Below are 12,479 nucleotides of genomic sequence, written 5' to 3'. Positions count from 1 at the left end.
GAATGAAAGATGTTTCTCTATTTCTCTCTCTCTCTCGCTCTCTCTCTCTCTGTAACTCTTCCTTTCAAATAAATAAATAAATCTTAAAAAAAACAAGCAAACAAACAAAAAAACAGTTCATTCCTATGGTTTCAAGACTTTCTCTAATAACAACTTTTATGTTATAGGAGTAACATAAAAATCTTTCAATTTAGACCTGCATGGTTAGAAACTCTTCACTATCTCTCTACTAATTCTTGGATAAACCTTATGCTGAAGTCCCATTAATCCTCTCTGACATTATACCCCATTAGGACTCCTTAAAACAGTTTGCTTTATTTGTTTTATATTCCCAAAGCAGTTAAACCTCTGATGATTAATTTCATGCATCAATTTGACTGGAGGACAGGGTGCCCAGGTACTTGGTCAAATATTATTCTGAATCTTTCTGCAAGGCTGATTTGGGTGAAATTGACATTTTATGCAATCTCCTCCCATAATATGAGTGGACCTCATTAAACTAGTTAAAAATCCGAACAGAACAAAGAAATCTAGCCTCACTTGCAGTTAAAAAAAGAAAAAAATAAACAGTCTTCAGAAGACTGCTTCTGAGCTTCATCTGCACCATTGGTTTCCTAGGCGTATGGACGGGCAGCCTTCAGACCTCCAGTTTGCTACAGACTCTTCTTCGTCTAGACACCACTGAACCAAATGCAGATTTGAACTTGCTCGTCTCTATAACTGCATGGGCCAATTCCTTATTATACATCTCTGTTCCTAGTCTCTTTTTACCTAGATAATCCTGACTAGTAAAATCCCTTTTCATCACTGTTGTGCAAAATATTCTTACAATATTTGCTATCATCCGGTGACATGATTGAACTAGTTCTCCTTCTTGATTGACAATTAATCTTGACTTAGATTCTTTGCTTACACATAAACCCTGGAATTTTGTCTTGTCAGTATTATTTCCTAGAGAATTTATATGAACACCATGTCTCCTAAATATATCAGGTGTGGTCTAGAAATAACAATGACAACTCAGATAAACTTATTCTATCACATACTAATGTTGAAGTTCCCTTTTTCAATATATGAAGATTAAGGATTTATCTGGACATATCTTTCTCTTCTATAGCTGATTTTTTAATAAAATATTTTTTTTATTCCTTCATTTCCTTTTCCTATTTTGATTCTATTTTCTATCTGTATTTTTTTTTTTTTTTTGGACAGGTAGAGTTAGACAGTGAGAGAGAGAGAGAGAGAAAGCTCTTCCTTTTTCCATTGGTTCACCCCCCAAATGGCTGCCGCAGCCTGTGCACTGCGCCAATCTGAAGCCAGGAGCCAGGTGCTTCCTCCTGGTCTCCCATGAGGGTGCAGGGCCCAAGCACCTGGGCCATCCTCCACTGCCTTCCCGGGCCACAGCAGAGAGCTGGACTGGAAGAGGGGCAGCCGGGACAGAATCCAGCACCCCGGCCGGGACTAGAACCTGGGGTGTGGGCTCTGCAGGTGGAGGATTAGCCTAGTGAACCGGGATGCCGGCCTGTATGTGTTTTCAGTAGCTATCAATTATCTTTAAATTTTACTAGAATTAATAAAGTGTTAATCATTAGCTCCACATTCACCCCATGTAATAAAACAATAAGCAAATTTCATTCCCTTTACACTTTTCCATCTTTGAAGTTACTGTGTCCCTCACTTTTCCTTGTAATTTGTCTTCCTTTAGGCCTCATGCAAAATTGGATATCAAGATAAAGAATTAGCACCAACAATACTATTTGTCAAATGTAAGCACCAACTAGAGACACTAGAAATAGTTCTTGATTTTTTCATAAATTTTAATTGTGAGTAACTTTATTAATCTCATTTAATATATTTGAAAAGACTCAGAAATTTCAATATTCTTTAAGTAACATCTATGTTAACAAATTCTACCTAACTTGAAAAGCATGGCAGATAAAAAAAGCTAAGATACTCCCTGATCTGAGCATCACAATGAATGATGGAGAAACCATTCAGACATTAGATTTGTCTAGATTTTTTACTCAAATTTTTATTGGACTGTTTTTTTATTTCTTTTAATTTCAGATGTACTTTGCTTTGCTTTCAGTCAAATTTTGAGACACAATTTGAATTTGGAAAAGCAAGTCAGATATTCAGGAACTGAGACAAATTTAAGAAGAGAAAAAAAATCTATGAAACATACATATATCAATAAAATGTATTTTCTCTTCTAGCAAAAAAGAAAGTAAAACTCATGAAGCCAATTCTGGAAAGCATACATTAAACAAAACCTTCCAATTATGAATATAAAGTCTATTAAATGTGGGTAGTGCTGCACTATTATCAATTTAATATATGTGTTCATATTTGCACTACTGAATAATAAAATCACAGAACTTAGTAGAACTAGAGCAAGTATGGATATTAAATTACTATTGATGCAATTAAATTATATACAATCCATTTCATAGATTAAATTTTTTAAAATTTTATTTAAGTCATACAAGTTTCATATATTTCATATATACAGATTTAGGAACATAGTGGTACTTCCTCCCCTACCTCCCTCCCACCCATGCTCCAAGACTTCTTTTACCTACCTCTTGGATTCACTCTTTTTTTTTATTTTTTATTGTTTTTGACAGGCAGAGTTAGTGAGAGAGACAGAGAGAAAGGTCTTCCTTACATAGGTTCACCCCTCAAATGGCCACTATGACTGGCGCGCTGCATGATCCAAAGCCAGGAGCCAGGTGCTTCCTCCTAGTCTCCCATGTGGGTGCAGGGCCCAAGGACTCGGGCCATCCTCCACTGCACTCCCGGGCCACAGCAGAGAGCTGGACTGGAAGAGGAGCAATCGGGACAGACTCCAATGCCCCGACCGAGACTAGAACCTGGTGCGCTGGCGCCGCAGGCGGAGGATTAGCCTAGTGAGCCACGGTGCTGGCATTGGATTCACTCTAAATTTTTACAATGATCTATTTTCAGTATACTTAGTGATTCTATAGTTAAACCTACTCTAAGTAAAAGAGTTCAACAAATAGTTTAAAGAGAAAAACAAAACAAAACAAAATAAAACACTGTTCTTCAACAGAAAAGACGAGGGCTATGAAAGAATCATCAATTCTCAAAATGTCTATTTCCTCCAATACATGACATTTCAGGCACTCTACCTCAGACCAGGAAGGGACTGGCTTATTTCGCTAAGTGTAATGGTTCCCAGTTATGACCATCCTGTTGTACAAGACAGGATTTCTTTTCTTTTTTACAGCTGGGTAGTATTCCATAGTATGTATATGTATGTGTGTGTGTGTGTGTGTGTGTATACAATTTCTTTACTCAATCAACAGTTGATGGACATCTGGGTTGACTTCATATCTTAGCTATTGTGAATTGTGCTGCAATGAACATGAGGGTACAGATAACTTTCATATACTGATTGCTTTAGGTTTGGGTAAATTATTTCAGCGACATAAAAAAATCAAGAAGGTGAATGACATGGGTAGAGATTTTTTGTTTTTGCTGATTAACTCCTTTGAAATCTTCGATATTCAGAGGCTGTGTTTCATGAAAGTAGTATTGACTGAAGAAATGTTTCACATAAAAAGAGAAATGCCAAAGAAAAGATAGCTGAAAGTGCATCAGAAAAGCTAGGTTGTTTGAGGTTTTTCGGTTACCAGATCCCTGAAAATATTACATTTTTATGTAGTAAGTGCTGGTAATATTGGAGAGCAGGGCCACTTATAAACTGATACTCAATAAAAATAATTGGATTTGGATTTGTTATGTTGTCTTTCATATATGCCAGAACAATATTTCTCTTATGTTTTTTCCACACCAAATAGCTATATTCCCAAATTTTATACAGAAGTTACAGGGCATTAAACTTACATTAATGACTATATGAATTTAGCACACATTCTTTTGACTGTAAATGAGGCATTCCTAATACATTTGCAAAATTCATAAATAATGTCCTATATCAACAAGGAATGAAATTCATTTTAGCTATGACCTTTGATGCTTCCTGCGCACTAACATTCTAGATGGTACCATGATTGTATATTTCAATCTTATTAATAATTTAGGTCAATAACTGTTTACTTCAAAATGTATTTTATAGAATAAAATATTTATCAGAGTAACAATTTGCATGTTGATTTAGATTAAGTTTCATTTGGTAGATACATTTCTCACAGAATTATCTAGATGATGAAAGAAATTGTTCTCAAGCAGAAGTAGAGTCTGGGCTGAAGAAACACTGCATGTAATCCAAAGTTATAAAAATAATATAGTACCAAGTTCTGGGTCAATAAAATAGGTTCCAATTTTCCTGATTTTTCTAATATGAGCTATAACCTCATCTGAAATGTGTCTGTATAAATGTTAGTCTAGACGCCTGTTTGATGAACACAACCCCATTGAATTATATCATAACCTGTTGTTAAAATCCTATAGTAATTTATTTATTAAATATGAATTATGTGTATGTGAATGCATTTCTGTTGTAAGCCTATACATAAAACATGTACTCATAAAAATCATCATTAAAAACGGGAATTTTCTTTTCATTATATTTCTTATTGCATACTCTATTCAACTATTTCTATGCTGCTGATTTCATGTTGTCTGTACATGATCACCTGCCACCACTGACTGAAAACTGTGTTGACATAAGTCTATGTGGTTGTTATGTCTGTTGGCATCCTCTTGTGGAGGTTAACTAGTCAGTTGATTGTCAAAGCTTATCATCAGTGGCCCTAAAAATAAATATAATGACCTATCAGCACACAGCCTTTCCATTGCAAGTGACACAGTGATTTGAATTGCTCCAAGGTACTCTGTATTTTTAAAAAATGTTCTATATATATGTATTTTAAAGAAGTTGGCAGTGTAAATCCCTGTGGTGCTTCCTCTGGCAACAAACCAAGAAACAACCTTAAGTATTGAAACACTGAGAGCTGTTGACAGGTCACTTCAAAGAAGCTCCAGGGACTTTAAAAAATGATATGGTAACTTTTCTTCTAGATTCTGAAAGCATGCTAAAAACAAAATGTGCTGTCCTATTCTATGATTTTTATTGTGCAGGTAGAACAGAACACAAAGGAAAGAGAATCTAAACATCGCACGATGAAATGTATTATGTAGAGCAGCTGGAAACATTATTTCCAGGACTTTTTGAAGACTACCTCAGGTAAGATTGCCTTATGGACAATGAACATTCCAAAATTGCTCGATGAGCAATCACAGGCACGGTGCGTTATTCATATGGCACATATAGGGCTGATACAGCTTTAAAAGTGTCAACTCAATTATAGAATTACAAACTATGATTACAAAGTACGAGAAGGAGGTCTGAGGAAACTGTAAAGGAAAGGGTATTGACTGGAGATGCTAATTAAATAAAATGAGTTGAAAGGTTTTTCAGTTAGGTTGAGGCTTTAGAAGCAAAAAGATGACCCAGAAAAAAAAAAACGTATATGAGTGCTTGTGTTTGTGGTGTGGATATAGTAACTGAAGTCGGAAAAAGCTGTCTAGTTAAGCCTGCAGTTGTGAATTCTTGGCATGATCATGCCACTGAATGTAGGTCAATATGCATTCACAGTAATAAGGGCAAGAGTGGTACAACATTATTATTTTTCCATTAAGCAACCAACTCCCTTTAAATTATTTTAAATTAGAAATATTAAAACATTTTTAATAATAAAATGTTTATTAAAATAATATACCTCTTTAATAATAATTTAAAAATACCTCTATTTACCATATCCAGTTCACTTTTTGGTGTAGATAAACATTTCTGTCTGGATGTATTTTCCTTTGCCTTGAAGGATTTCCTTCAGCAAAAGCACGAACCTGTATAAAAAAAAAAGTGGGAATATGGTAGTGTCCAATTTTTATATTAAGCCCAATATGACATGACATTACTGAAAGGAGGATGGTGGGACCAGTTGAGTGGCACAGCAGGTGAAGCCACTTTATCAGAATCCTGGCTACTCTGCTTCCAGTTCCCTGCTAATGTGCCTGTAATGAGGCAGATGATGACTCAAATACTTGAACCCCTGTCACCCTATCATATGAGGGACCCAGATGGAGTTCCTGGCTCCTGGATTCAACCTGGCGAAGCTTTGATTGTTCCAACCCTTGGGGAGTGAATCCGTAGATGGATGGGGTCTATTTCTCCTTATCTTCTCCCCAAACTTCATTCTGATTTTGAAAAGATCCACTTAATGTTATTTCAAAAACAGAGTGTTAAGACAGGGATAAGGAAGAAAATGAAAGATGAAAGTAATTTAAAGACATATACCATAAAAGATAATTATAAATTTGTAACACAAAAGTATATATTAGTAATCAAATAATGAGATGCAATGAAATCATAAAAAGCACTGATCTAATTTGAAAAAATCTATAATAAAAGCACAAATGACAAAGCATAGATCACTGAAATAAGCAGACAGATAACACAGGATATTTCACATTTGAAAATATTTTTATTTTATTCTAAAAGAGATAAGAGGGCCTTGAATTGTTTTCAGCAAAGAGATAATGCCATATAATTTAATTTATCAAAATTTATAAAGAAATAATTATGTGTGAGAAAAATTAAAATCTGGTGGGTGCTAGAAAGAATACAAAGCCTTTGGTGGCTACCTAGAGGTGGAATGTCTACCTAGAAGCAGACATTTAGCCCAGCAGTGGAGACACCTTCATTTCTTATCTGAGTGCTTGGGTTTGATACTCATCTCCAGCTTCTGATGCCAGCTCTCCTCATGCAGACCTTGGGAGGCAGCAGTAATGCTGCAAATAATTGGATTCCCAACACCCACACAGAAGACCTAGATTAAGTTTCAGGCTCATGGTTCTGGCCCTGGTACAACCTTGGTTGTGTGGGCATTTGGGAAGTGAACTAGTCAGTGGACAGAAGATGTTTCTTCCCTTCCCCTCCCTCTCTGTCTCCCTTGCCTCTTCCTCTCATCATTGAAATAGAGAAGAAAAAAAAGTTAAAAGTAACCCACAGAAATAAAGAAAACAATTGTAAATAATTATTATTGAGCTTCAAAAAGCACCAGGAAAATGGGATTAAAAGATAAATTTATAGAAAGCATGGTGAGAATATTATAGTACACAATTTGAATTTGGGAGACCTTTTAGCAGACTACTGTTGTTATAAGTAGACTGGAGTAAAATGACTTTACCAATAATTCAGCTAACAATAACTGTGATAGCCCTTGTCAGGTCTGCTGCTTGTCCCGGGGCAGCAGGTCTGATAGCGCTCCTCAGGGCCAGCCTGGGGAGCTCAGGGGCCGAGCGGGATGATGAGTGTCGGCGGCAAAGGAACCACACCAGAGCAGGAAGACCAGTCAATGCCCAGGGCGCAGCCGGCTTCTCAACTTTAGTGGGAGGGGAAGAGCTTTCATAGACACAGAAAGGGGGCTGCCCAGGGCACAAGGGAACCAAGCCAACCAGCAGAAAGGTAAGGCAGGACACGAGCCGGGCACGCCCTCAAGGGCCTATCACAGCTGAGGACACATACTGTCCATGAATACGGAAGTCTCCTGTCAGGCTAGGTACCTCCCCCGGGGGCCATCTTAGATTGTTGGAAACACTGAGTCACTGAGATGGGGAAGTGCAGCAAACTCAAACAAAGGCTTAGAGGTCTTGTCCAGCAAAGGCTTAGCAACTTTGTTTCCTTTTCGGTTGTATGTTTGCTATCATAATTAATTAAAGATAATTTGATTCAAGTTATTCTTTTTTTTTAAAGATTTATTTGAAAGACAGATTTACAGAAAGGCAGAGAGAGAAAGAGGTCTTCCATCTGCTGGTTCACTCCCCAGATGGTTTCAATGGCCAAAGCTCCCCTTATCTGAAGCCAGGAGCCAGGAATTTCTTCCAGGTCACCCATGCAGGTGCAGGGTACAGAGGTCCAAGCACTTGGGCCATCCTCCACTGCTCTCTTAAACCACAGCAGAAGGCTGATCAGAAGTGGAGCAGCCAAGACTTGAACCAGCACCCATATGAGATGAAGGAGCTGAGGAAGGTGGCTTTACCTGCTACAGTGCAGCGCCGGGCCCTCAAGGTGTTCTTACAGCAGTGAGGCTTCTCTAGGGCGTAGCAGACTCAGTTACATAGTAACGAGCTAAGAATATTTACTTCCACACAAACTGTAGTGAAGAATGTTCCCAGGGGCCCAAGCCGCGGCTCACTTGGCTAATCCTCCTCCCCCTGTGGCGCTGGCACCCAGGGTTCTAGTCCCGGTCAGGGCTCCAGATTCTGTCCCAGTTGCTCCTCTTCCAGTCTAGCTCTCTGCTGTGGCCCGGGAGTGCAGTGAAGGATGGCCCAAGTGCTTGGGCCCTGAACCCGCATGGGAGACCAGGAGAAAGCACCTGGCTTCTGGCTTCGGATAGGCGCAGCGCCAGCGGTAGCGGCCATTTGGGGTATGAACCAACGGAAGGAAGACTTTTCTCTCTGTCTCTCTCTCACTGTCTATAAATCTACCTGTCAAATAATAAAAAAGAATATTCCCATGATTTTTTGATGCCTGAGGCTGAAGACCTTCTCCCTTAGTTAAAGAAACCAGCCTCTCTACTTTGTATGATATTTTCAGCTTCATTAATAGAAAATAAAAGTGATACAGAAACTTTGAAAAACCATTGTCTCAAGGTGACTTTCAACCATCCTTCTTCTGTAAGTTTAAGTATGATCAGAGTTTCATACTTTTATTTCAGGCAATCGTGAAATTACAAAACTGAATTTTATTTTCTGCCTTAAGCATATCAACAAATGTACAAAACACTACAAGTAGATTCTTGGCTTTGGATAATCATTAGCACTAAACACTGATCATGGAAGAGTAAAAATAAGGTTAGCATTAGAATTTCCCCAGTTTTTTGCTTGAAATGAGTTTCCAGACTACACAATCTGAATAAAAAAGAAAATGTCCTTGAGTTGAGGAAATGGTGATGTCATTTTCAAGTGTGAAGACACTGAGAGTTAACTGACTAGATTCCTGTCAACACTAAGAATGAAGAACAAAATGTACAGGCATTTGTTGTAGAGAGAGCAAGTCCAGGAGAGACTGGTAGATCATATCTTTCTTTACCTTAGGTGATTATCTATCAGAAAATGCCTATGAACACCACATGCCCAAGGCGGGTGAAGCTTTTGGAAAATAGCTCTAGAAGAAAGCAATTGGAAAAATTATTAATGCTCATAAAGTTTTGGATACAGTGTGTTTTACTAGAAAGGAAATCAAAATAACAACTACTACAACCATCACAGAAACTCTTGTAATATGTAGGACATCAAACAGCATTCAGATGACTGTTACTTCATTAGTGGCCAAATATTAAACCTAAGACTGTCCTTATCATGACAATCCAACAATTAAAAGTAAGGCTTGAAATTTTATACTGTTTCCAAATGAATTAACTGTCTGCAAACAAAAGTCTACACTACAAACAGATACAAAATATTTAAAATCTCAGCATTTAAAAAAGTAGATTTTGAAATATCTGTTAACCAATGAAAAAATCATGGGCATTCAAACAAGCAGAAAAATGTAATCCATTAGCAGATGAAATGGACAAAAATTACAACAGAAATGATACATGTATAATATTAGTAGATGACACCATTAACATAGTCACCACAATAATATTAAAATTTCAGAAGGTAGGTAGATGAAAATGTGAAATGCTAGCAAAAAAGTGTGTTTAGAAAATGAATTAAATTTTAGAAAATAAAAATGCAATTTCTGAGATAAAAATACACTGGATAATATTGATAAATGTTATTAAAAGTCAAAACAGTGTGAAAGAAAAGATTAGTATGCTGGATAACATGACAGGAGAATCCACACAAAATAGAACAGTTAAAATATATTTTAAGAATATGATCAGGGACTCAGGAAGCTGTGGATAAGTTAAAGTTGCCTAATATACATGGCGATAAATTGCTCAAAGGACGGAGAGGGGCAGAAGAATATTTACCAGAATGGTGACCAAAAATATTGGAAATTCAATGAAATATGGTGATGACTATAGGCATACATTTCTAAGGCTCACATATCTAGCTTGGCAGTTTAAACACTGTTTATGGTACACATATCTTTCATCAGAATGTCTGGGTTAATTTTATGGCTCTGGCTCTTGAATCTCTTGCTACTAAAGCAAATCTGGGAGGCACTCATGATGGATCAAGCTATTTGGTTCATGCCACCCCCATGGGAAATAGGTTCAATCCTGGCTCTTGGCTATGACCAGTTTCATCCCTGGTCATTCACCACATTTGGGGAGTGAATGAGCAGATAGGAGCTCTCTACCTCTCATATAATTCTTCATCCATCATCCAATAATAGAAAATATGCATTTTTGTCAACTCAGAGAATATTTACCACAATATAGCATAGCTATTCTAGTACACAAAATAGGACATGAAAAGATATTCTAAAGTATGCAAATAATACAAGGTCTGCCTGGTCACAATGATTCCATTAGAAATTATGAATAATAGAAAGATTCTTGGAAATTTTTCAAATATCTGAAAACTAAATAGCACATATTTAAATACTCAGTGGCCATAAAAGAAAACATAAGGCATATTTAAAAGATTATTCAATCAAAAATAGTAAAATGACTTATCAAAATCTTAAGGAAGCAGTTAAATCAGTGATGAAAGGCAAAAAATTGAACCAAATGCCTGTTTTAGACAGGTCATCAATGCAATAATGTAAGTTTGTAATTATAAAATAAACTGAAAGTATATCACTGTAAAAAAATCTTTCTTTTGAAAGAATAAGAAAGGAGGGAGGAGGGAGGGTTTGATTGTGGGAGAGAGGGAGGGTAGGGTGGGAAGTATCACCATGTTCTTAAATCTGTATATATGAAATACATGAAATTTATTCACCTTATATAAATAAAAACATTACTTTAAAATTTCAACATAATAAACTAGAAGTTATAATCAAATTAAGGCCAAATAAGAAGAAAAGTTATAATAAAATTACAAATCAATGAAAGAAAAATCAGAATTAAAATAGAAAATAGTCAATAAAAATCAAAGGTTGGTTCTTTAAGATGATCAGTACAGTGATAAAATACTAGTCTGTAAATACTGGGGGAGAAAGAAAATACAATATTGTCAAGATAGAGAGAGTAGACATACCACATAAATGAAAAGAATAATGGGAAAATAGCATTACATTTTCTAAATAGATTTTATTTAGGTTATAAAAATATAAAATCCATAAATATATAAAAATATAATTTAAAGTATATATTGTATAGGATTGAATAATAATTTGGATGTCAAGAGGAACATACAAACAAAAATTCAAAAGTTTAATTTATGGTTTGAATTGAGATACTTGTAATTGATATCAATATGAGAAAAATTAAGGCAGAGACAATTTGCTGTAAACCTGAAAAATTCATTCAAGAAACTGATAATTTGGGGATACCTGTTTAATTTTATGAAATATGTCAAAAGGCTATTAAAATGGCCAATAGGCAGGTAAGCACAAAGTTTCATAGTCAAGAGAAACATAATTTGAGATAGAATAGTCTTACATTCCATATGAAAAAAAATGGAATTACATTTAGGTACCATTTTTTTGAGATATGAAACAAAATATATTAAAAAAAAACTTTAAATAATTAAGGAATTCTGATTACATAATATAGCAAAAATAACTACTTATTAGTATCCATGAGGAATACCAAAAAAGCATGAAACAAAGAAATTCTGTAAATTGGGAATACAAGAACCACAACTAGAGTAATGCAAATAACATGCAAAATATCAAGAGTACAAAACAGGCTGGCGCCATGGCTCACTAGGCTAATCCTCTGCCTTGCGGCGCAGGCACACTGGGTTCTAGTCCCAGTCGGGGCGCTGGATTCTGTCCCGGTTGCCCCTCTTCCAGTCCAGCTCTCTGCTGTGGCCAGGGAGTGCAGTGGAGGATGGCCCAAGTGCTTGGGCCCTGCACCCCAGGGGAGAACAGGATAAGCACCTGGCTCCTGCCTTCAGATCTGCGAGGTGCGCTGGCCACAGCGTGCCAGCCGTGGCGGCCATTGGAGGGTGAACCAATGGCAAAAAGGAAGACCTTTCTCTGTCTCTCTCTCTCTCACTAAAAAGAGTACAAAGCAAACATTTAGTACATTAAGAGTCCGCAAAGTATAATGTTCTAATGTCTTAGTACATTAAGAGTCCGCAAAGTATAATCACTCTCAAAGCAGTTACAAAGAAAACACACACACACACACACACACACACACACATTGTGATCCAGTTGCTGATACTGGCAGGAAAAAATAGCTATTGTAACATGCCCAATGAGAAAAAGACAAAATATTTATAAGAAGTGTCAGCAGAGAGATAAAAATCCAATTGTAAAGTAGCTAAATCTCTGACTTTTTTGTTTTAGATTAGTGGACTATGAAAACAAATATTATGTAAGGCTATTTTTATATATACAGATTGCTTATATCTTGATATAT

Source organism: Oryctolagus cuniculus, chromosome 2 (genome assembly GCF_051225735.1).
Source record: "Oryctolagus cuniculus isolate XC-2025 breed Fujian yellow rabbit chromosome 2, ASM5122573v1, whole genome shotgun sequence".
Classification (NCBI taxonomy): Eukaryota; Metazoa; Chordata; class Mammalia; order Lagomorpha; family Leporidae; genus Oryctolagus; species Oryctolagus cuniculus.
Note: the sequence above shows the minus strand (reverse complement) of the source record.